Consider the following 9,338-nt stretch of genomic DNA (forward strand, 5'->3'; position numbering starts at 1 on the left):
GCTCTTTCTCTCTTTCTCTCTCTCTCTCTCTCTCTCCTCTCTCTCTCTCTCTTTCTTCTCTCTCTCTCTCTCCTTCTCTCTCTCTCTCTCTCTCTCGCTCTCTCTCTCTCTCTCTCTCTCTCTCTCTCTCTCTCTCTCTCTCTCTCTTCTCTCTCTCTCTCTCTCCTCTCTCTCTCTCTCTCTCTCTCTTCCTTTCTCTCTCTCCCTCTCTCATCGTCTCTCTCTCTCTCTCTCTCTCATCTCTCTCTCCTCTTCGGTTTTCTACATGTCCTATATGAAACAGATGGTGTGGTGGTGGATCATTGTTGGGTGTGAACTCTCCCTTTTAATGTTGGATGGTGTGGGTTGTTTTGCCTGTGGCCATAGGGTTCCTTTCAGACTTAATCAGCACACAACTTTAACGTTACCCTGACTCTTTCTCTTTCTCTCTTTCTTCTTCTTTTTTCTCTCTCGCTCTCTTTCTCTCTCTCTCTCTCTCTCTCTTCATCTCTCTCTCTCTTCTCTCTCCCTCTCTCTCTCTCTTCTTCTCTTCTCAAATTCAATCAATTCAATTCAAGGGGCTTTTATTGGCATGGGAAACATGTGTTAACATTGCCAAAGCAAGTGAGTAGATAATACACAAAAGTGAAATAAACAATACAAATTAACAGTAAAATACACATACAGAAGTTTCAAAACAGAAAGACATTACAAATGTCATATTATATATACAGTGTTGTAACAATTACAAATGGTTAAAGCACACAAGTTAAAATAAATAAGCAATAAATATGGGTTGTATTTACAATGGTGTTTGTTCTTCAACTGTTGCCCTTTTCTTGTCAACAGGTCACAAAATCTTGCTGCTGTGATGGCACCATGTGGAATTCACCCGTAGTAATGGTTAGTCTATCAAATTGTTTGTTTCCGAATTCTTTTTGGCTCGTGTAATTCTGAGGGAAATATGTTCTCTAATCATTATACTTGGCACGAGGTTAGGAAGTGCAGCTCAGTTTCCACCTCATTTTGTGGCAGGACATAGCCTGTTTCTCTTGAGACCATGTCTCCTACGCGGCTTCTCATAGCAAAGCTATGCTCACTTGCAGTCTGTACATAGTCAAAGCTTTCCTTAAGTTTGGGTCAGTCACAGTGGTCAGGTATTCTCCACTGTTAATCTCTGTTTAGGGCCACAATAGCATTCTTTTGCTGTGTTTTTTTGTTAATTCTTTCCAGCGTGTCAAGTTAATTATCTTTTTGTTTTCTCATGATTTGGCTAGTTTAATGTCGCTTTGTCCTGGGGCTTGTTGGTGGTTTTGTGGGTTGTGAACAGGAGAGCCCTAGGACCAGCTTGTTAGGGGGTCTTCTCCAGAGTTTCATCTCTCTGTAGGGTGTGTTTGAAGTTGGACCTCTAGGTGGTGTGAAAATAACTGCCCCTTTGTTTAGAATTAACGTCTTTTTTTTCTTTTCTAGCTGGGAATCTTTGATAATTAGGGGTATGCGGCGCTAATTCTGCTCTGCATGCATATATTTGGTGTTCTACGTTTACAGAGGATATGTTTTGCAGAATTCGCGTGCAGAGTCTCATATGGAGATTGTTATGGCCATTCTTGTGAAATTCTTTGGTTGGTGAGGGACCCCAGACTACAAACCATAAAGGGCAAATGGGTTTCTATGACTGATTCAAGTATTTTTAAGCCAGATTTTCCTGAATTGATATGTCAAATGTTATGTTCCTTTTGATGGCATAGAAGGCCCTTTTTCCCTTGCTCTCTTCAGGATCTTTCACAGCCTGATGAGATACTACCATAGTGGGCGATGTTTAGTAACAGGTTGCGAGGTATTATAGTTTTGTTGTGGTGCTCTAGTGTCAGGCAACGGTGCTCATAGATGAATATTCTTTGTGCGTCCTGGCGACTGGACCTTTTTTGGAACACCATTATTTGTCTTACGAGATTTACTGTCAGGGCCCAGGTCTGACGAGATTCTGTTGCAGAAGATTCTAGGTGCTGTTTAGGCCCTCCTTGGTTGGTACGCAAAGCACCAGATCATCAGCAAAACAGCTAGACATTTGACTTCGGATTCTAGTAGGTAACCGGGTTGCTGGCAGACTGTTCCTAATTGCTCGCGCCAATTCATTGATATCATATGTTGAGAGGGTGGGCTTAAGCTGCATCCCTGGCTCACCCCCACACCCTTGAGAAGCAAATGTGTGTGTACTTTTGCAATTTTAACGCACACTTGTTGTTTGCTGTACATGATTTTTATATGTCGTATGTTTTACTCCAACACCACTTTCCATCATTAGAGTATAGCAGACCCTCATTGCCAAATTGAGTTCGAAAGGCTTTTTTGAATCAACCAAAGGCAATGAGAAGAGCTTTGCCTTATTTGGTTTTGTTTGGTCTGCAATTAGGTGTTGTGTAGGTGAATACATGGTCTGTGTTACGGTAATTGTAAAAAGCCAATTTGACATTGAGCTCAGTACAATTGTTTCATTGAGGAAATGTACGAGTCTGCTGTTAATGATAATGCAGAGTATTTTCCCAAGTTACTGTTGACGCATATTCCACGTAGTTATTGGGGTCAATTGTCTCCACTTTTTGTGGATTTGGGTGATCAGTCCTTGGTTCCAAATATTGGGAAGATGCCAGAGCTAAGGATGATGTTTAAGAGTTTTAATATAGCCAATTGGAATTTGTCTGTCTGTTATATTTGATCATTTCATTAAGGATACCATCAACACCACAGGCCTTTTTGTGTTGGAGGGTTTTTATTTTTGTCTGTAATCATTCAAGGTAATTGGAGAATCCAGTGGGTTCTGGTAGTCTTTAATAGTTATTCTAGATTTGTATTTATCATGTATATGTTTTGCTCTTTATTCTTTGTTATAGACCAAAAAGATTGGAGAGTGGTTTACCCATACATCGTCCATTTTGGATAGATAATTCTTCGTGTTGTTGTTTAGTGGTTTTTTCCAATTTTCCAGAATTGTTAGAGTCTATGGATCTTTCATTACATTGAGCTGATTTCTGACGTGCTGTTCCTTCTTTTTCTCGTAGTGTATTTCTGTATTGTTTTAGTGATTCCCACTCATAGTGAGCGTAGACTCAGTTTTCCGGTCTCTATGTTTTTGGTTGACAGGTTTCTTCATATTTCTTAGATTTTTGCATTCTTTATCAAACCATTTTCATTGTTGTTCATTTTCTTCGTTTTCTATTTGAGATTTTTAGATTTGATAGGAAGCTGAGAGGTCAAAAAATACTGTTAAGATTTTCTACTGCCAAAGTTTACACCTTCACTATTGCAGTGGAACGTTTTCCAGGAAGTTGTCTAAAAGGGATTGAATTTGCTGTTGCCTAATTGTTTTTTGTAGGTTTCAAACTGCATTCCGTTCCATCTATAGCATTTCTTAATGTTACCAGTTTCTTTGGCTTTGATGCTCTATGATTGATATTCGCTGTTCAAGTAGACTGTGATTTGCTGTGTGGCTGATAGGGGGTGTCAGTGGGCTGACATGTGAACGCTCTGAGAGACTCTGGTTGAGGTAGTGATAAAGTAGTCTACAGTGCTACGCAAAGATGAGCTATAGGTGACCTACCATAGGAGTGCCTCGAAGCTACCATTGACTATGTACTACCAGCGTGCGACAGAGCTGCAGGAGTTGTGACCCGTTTGTTGGTTATGTTGTCATAGTGTGTGCCTACGTGGGCATATGGGGGAGGGAATGCTGTCACCTCCAGGTAGGTGTTTGTCCCCCTGTGTGCTGAGGGGTGTCAGGTTCCTGTCCAATTCTGGCATTTAGGTTGCACAGACTAAATACGTCCCTGGCCTGCGAAATGATTGATTTCCCCTCCAGATGGAGAAGCTGTCTTCATTAAAGTATGGGGATTCTAGTGGTGGGATATAGGTAGCACACAGGAGGACAATTTTTCTCTGTTAAGAATAATTTCCTTTTGAATTTCTGCCCAAATGTAAAAAATGTTCCTGCTTTGATTAATTTAATGGAGTGAGTTTAGGTCTGCTCTATACAAATTAGCATTCCCCTGAGTCCCTTCCCTGTTTCACACCTGGTAGTTGGTGGATGGGACTACCAGCTCTCTGTAACTAGAGGGCAACCAGTGGGTCCGTCTCCTCTATACCATGTTTCTTGCAGGATGACAATGTCTGCTATACCGATTTCTTTGGGAAGTCCGGGTTCCGCTCTTTAGCCAAAGGCAGATGACCTCAGACCTTGGATATTCCAGATGATATAGTGGAAGGCTTTTTGTTCCATAAAGGTGTCCAATGTTGTTGGTGCGGGGTTTGGCCTCAGGCCAGTAAGTGTGAGCAGAGCCTGCTGATCTGGTACATTGCGTTGGCTTGGCGAGTGTAAGAGTGGGGGTTGGGCCTGTTTGCCCGCTCACTACCTGGGCGTATGTGACTTCCATGTTGATGCCTCTTTGGGGGGTGTGGTGCATGGGTGGGCAGAGTGGCATGGGTCTGATCTGAGGGGGCCTAAATGGGTGTGGGCATGGTTGAGTTGGGGGGGGTGGTAGGTCCAGGGGGGGTCCTGGAGGTCTTGAGGGTGCTCGCTGCGTCTGGGTGGGTGGTCTGATTGAATCTGTTTGCTTTCTGTGTAAGTGTTGGGTTCGTTTGAGAGCGATGTCCTTTTAGAGTCCGGAAAGTGGGCACTGCTGCCTTGTAGATGGACCTGCGTCATAGAGGCTGTTCAAGTCCAGGGGTGGAGTGGTGGGCCAGAAAAACATTGGTTTTGAGGACAGTCACGGGAAATGCTTGCGTTTACCCGCTGTATTGTAGCAGGGTGGAAGTCTTTTCGTGGTAGCAGGGTGAGATGACCACTTGTGCGTTGGGGGAAAGTAGAAGAAGCTTTTTCAATCACTCCCTTCAGTGCTGTGGCCACCCTTTCTCGCTGTGCTCTCAGGTCGTTTGTGCCTGTGTGTATTATTATGTATCTCTCTGCATGTCGTTTCTATGGTCAGGGTCTGGTGTGGACTGTTCTGCTGTGGTGTCGAGACTTTTGTCGGGTGCTGAGGTGGGCTGTTCTGCTGGCGTCTCTGTGGGGATGGCCACCTCCCTAGTGGGTTGTTCTCTGTCACATGCCATCCCCCTCAACCTCTCCTCCAGCAGTCTGATCCTCTCCTCCATCCCCTTCTCCCTCTCCTCCTGTAGTCTGATCCTCTCCTCCATCCCCTTCTCCCTCTCCTCCTGTAGTCTGATCCTCTCCTCCATCCCCCTCTCCCTCTCCTCCTGTAGTCTGATCCTCTCTCTCTGAGGCCAGATGGCTGTGGTTAGAGAGACTGTATTGAAAGGCCTCAGGCACATGCAGTAGCCACACACACACACATTCCAGGCTCTCTCCAGAAGTTTGGCCCTGGTTTCTTGACATTAACTGCTATCCCAGTCAATGCAATGGGGCCAAAGTCTGTCTGGCTAATGTTCAGGCTTATGTATTCCCCTGCTTACTCAGCTCCTATAGGCCACTAAATCGCACCATGTTCTTCTTGACTTCCTGCCCAGCTTTACTGGGGGGGGGAGGATGTTGCATTAAACGAAGGCTAATCTAATCTAAGAGCAGAATGATTTTCATGGCTGGATTGACAATGAGTTTATTAATCTATTTACTATGGATCTGGTTAAGCCTGTCTCCCTTTATTCTGAGCAGGGGACCCTGCAGATCAATGGGTCTGTCTCCTCCCTTCTGGGGGCCCTGTCTCCTCCCTTCTGATCTCTACAAGGGACCATGTCTCCTCCCTTCTGATCTCTGCAAGGGGCCCTGTCTCCTCCCTTCTGATCTCTGCAGGGGGCCCTGTCTCCTCCCTTCTGATCTCTGCAGGGGGCCTAGTCTCAACCCTTCTGATCTCTGCAAGGGACCCTGTCTCCTCCATTCTGATCTCTTCAGGGGGCCCTGTCTCCTCCTCCATTCTGATCTCTGCAGGGGGCCCTGTCTCCTCCCTTCTGATCTCTGCAGGGGACCCTGTCTCCTCCATTTTGATCTCTGCAGGGGGCCCTGTCTCCTCCATTTTGATCTCTGCAGGGGACCCTGTCTCCTCCATTTTGATCTCTGCAGGGGGCCCTGTCTCCTCCACTCTGATCTCTGCAGGGACCTTGCTGCTCTCGCTACCATGGGCACTATGTCATATTTACAGCCATTCTCTCCCTCCCTTGCTTCCTTTCCTCCCTCTTGTTCTGTCTCTCACTTTCTTTTTCTCCTTTTTCCTGCAATCGGTGCTTCTCTCCCTCTATCATTCAGCCCCTCTCTCTCCATACCCTCCCTCTCTCTCTTTCTCTTTCTCTTTCTCTTTCTCTTTCTCCTCCTCTCTCTCTCTCTCTCTCTCTCTCCTCTCTCTCTCTCTCTCTTCTCTCTCTCCTCTCTCTTCTCTCTCTCTCTCTCTCTTCTCTCTCTCCTCTCTCTCTCTCTCTCTCTCTCTCTCTCTCTCTCTCTCTATATATATATATACATCCCTCTCCCCTCTATCATTCGGCCCCTCTCTTTCTCCACTGTCTCTCTCTATACCTCCCTCTCTCTCTCTTACTCTCTCTCTCTATACCTCCCTCTCTCTCTCTCTCCCTATCTCCCTCTCTCCCTCTCTCCCACTCGCTCTCTCCGTCTCCCCTTCCTCAGCCAAGTCTCAGGCTCTTTAATGTAAATGGTTTAGTAGAAAAACAGGAGTAACATACAAATGTTTTTCTATTTCAACTTTTCATTGCGCTGTAATATCTATCTGTTATCTGTATCTGCAGTTATAACAAGACCCATCTCTTTCTCGCTCAGTCAAATCTCAGGCACGATCAAATAAGGGGAAATTGCTTACGTATCTCGCCTACAGACAATGTGTTTATAAAAAAAGTATACTTTTACTTTTGATGTCCAATTGGTAGTTACAGTCTTGTCCCATCGCTGCAACTCCCGTACGGACTCGGGAGAAGCGAAGGTCGAGAGCTATGTGTCCTCCGAAAATGACCCTGCCTCTTAATGCACTGCTCCCTTAACCCGGAAGCAACTCTACCAATGTGTCTGAGGAAACACTGTACAACTGGCGGCCGAAGTCAGCGGGCATGTGCATGGACCGCCACAAGGAATCCGCTAGAGCGTTTTGGGACAAGGACATCCCGGGTCTTCCCAAACCCTTTTCTAACCCGGACGACGCTGGGCCAATTGTGCATCGATTCATGGGTCTCCCGGTCGCCTGCGACACAGCTTGTGATCGAACTCGGGTCTGTAGTGACGCCTCTAGCACTGTGATACAGTGCTTTAGATCGCTGCGCCACTCGTAGGCCCCGACAATGTGTTTCATGCTTCAACCAACACTGTGAATATCTGCTGCTTTTAGTATTTTTAGTTTGTGTAAAAGGTCTGAAATGACGTCTATAGGCTCTAATAAGGCTATTAATAGCATCACGTTATTAGATAAGGCATGTTTATTAATTAACCAAAGGGGCCGTACAGTTAACCCTTTCTAGTAAACAATGTCATTAAACATGACATATGAGTCTATGTGGCTTTTTCAAAGGCAGCATCATTCAAATCAGCCAGGTCACCCATGATACAAGTCAGTATTCGACGTCCATCCATGTCTGAGGACGTCGGGAGATGACATGGAAACAGGCCACTAGGGACAACAGTGAGCACTGTTTCCTTCAAGTAGCTTTTGGTTTTGCTAGGATGTTTTGGACAGGGATGCGTAAGCATCTGCCTCTGATTCCAAAGGGTGAAAAGTTGTAAGTTTGAATTCAGCAATAGAAAGTGTTTTTTTTATATTTCTGTTTTAAGTATATCCCAAACCTTAACCATTCGGAGATAATGCCTAAACTTAACCTTAAACACATAGAAATGGGACATTTTGAACAACTTCGAAATGGGACGTTTGAGAAACATGGATGAACGTCTAATTCTGACGTGAGACTGTGAGAGCTGGTAGATAAAAATATATGGAATATGCATTAAGACTAATTAAAATATAGCTTTCATAAATGCACATTACACACATTTATCAATCTCAGAGGATGTTCACACTGTGTGAGCACGCATATGGTGCATTTACAGCCTTTGGGATTTCAATTGTAAATCTACTTTCATAGGGTGTCATTTCTCTGTTGATGGCGACATAAAAGTGGAATATTTCTGTCAGTTAAAATGTGGTTGTTCAAATGGGAGTTTAGGAGTCAACATTGGTCTGTCAGTGCTGTCAGTTTGTCTGTCTATCCTGAGACTGTACAGTAGTTCTCTATAATGAGTCACTCTTCTCTTTTCTTGTGGTATCGGTATACAGTCCATTCGGAAAGTATCCCTTGACTCTTTCCACATTTTGTTGAGTTACAGCCTTATTCTAAAATGGATTGTATAAATTGTTTTCCTCATCAATCTACAGTACACACAATACCCCATAATGACATCACAATACCCCATAATGACATCACAATACCCCATAATGACATCACAATACCCCATAATGACAAAACGAAAGCAGGTTTTTAGAATTCTTTGCGAATGTATTAAAAATTAAAAACATAAATACCTTATTTACATAAGTATTCAAAACCTTTTCTATGAGACTCGAAATTGAGCTCAGGTGCATCCTGTTTCCATTGAGCATCCTTGAGATGTTTCTACAACTTGATTGGAGACCACCTGTGGTAAATTCAATTGATTGGACATGATTTGTGTGTATCATGTCAAAAAGACCATAATTTACAGCCAACCACTCTAAAGACAGATAGGCTGACTTGGGGATACTACTGGGTAAAGTTCCCCCATCACTCCTATAGCCTCTGTGTGATACTCGCCTTCACACCCAAACACACACACACACACACACACACACACACACACACACACACAAGACCTACATTTGTTTTCACTATGATGAGGCCAGACGGCACACATTTGGGGTGTGGCTCATTGACTAAAGTGTTATGGTGGTATATTGTATCTTCTGATTAGAAACACTAGGGATTTAAGGGAATTAAAGTTCAATGTTATAACTGAGATTTAGACGTTCAAGGCCAGTCTGCGATAGAAGTGCAGCCTAGATCTGTGTGTGTGTATGTGTGTGTGTGTGTGTGTGTTGTGTGTGTGTATGTAACATACTGAGCGCACCCGGGGCACTCGTTACCGTTCTCGCAGGTCCTGCGGCGTGATTGGATGCCGCCTCCGCAGGCACCGTGCAGCGTTCCCATGCTGACAGCCGACAATAGACATGAGGTGGGCAGGGCAGGTGCTCGTTGCAATACCTGGGAGGACAAAGACCAACGGGGATGAGGCGTGTGTGGTGTGTGTGTGTGTGTGTGTGTGTGTGTGTGTGTGTGTGTGTGTGTGTGTGTGTGTTGTGTGTGTGTGTGTTGTGTGTGCTGTGTGTGTG

This window comes from Salvelinus sp. IW2-2015, unplaced genomic scaffold (assembly GCF_002910315.2).
Source record: "Salvelinus sp. IW2-2015 unplaced genomic scaffold, ASM291031v2 Un_scaffold1335, whole genome shotgun sequence".
Taxonomy (NCBI): domain Eukaryota; kingdom Metazoa; phylum Chordata; class Actinopteri; order Salmoniformes; family Salmonidae; genus Salvelinus; species Salvelinus sp. IW2-2015.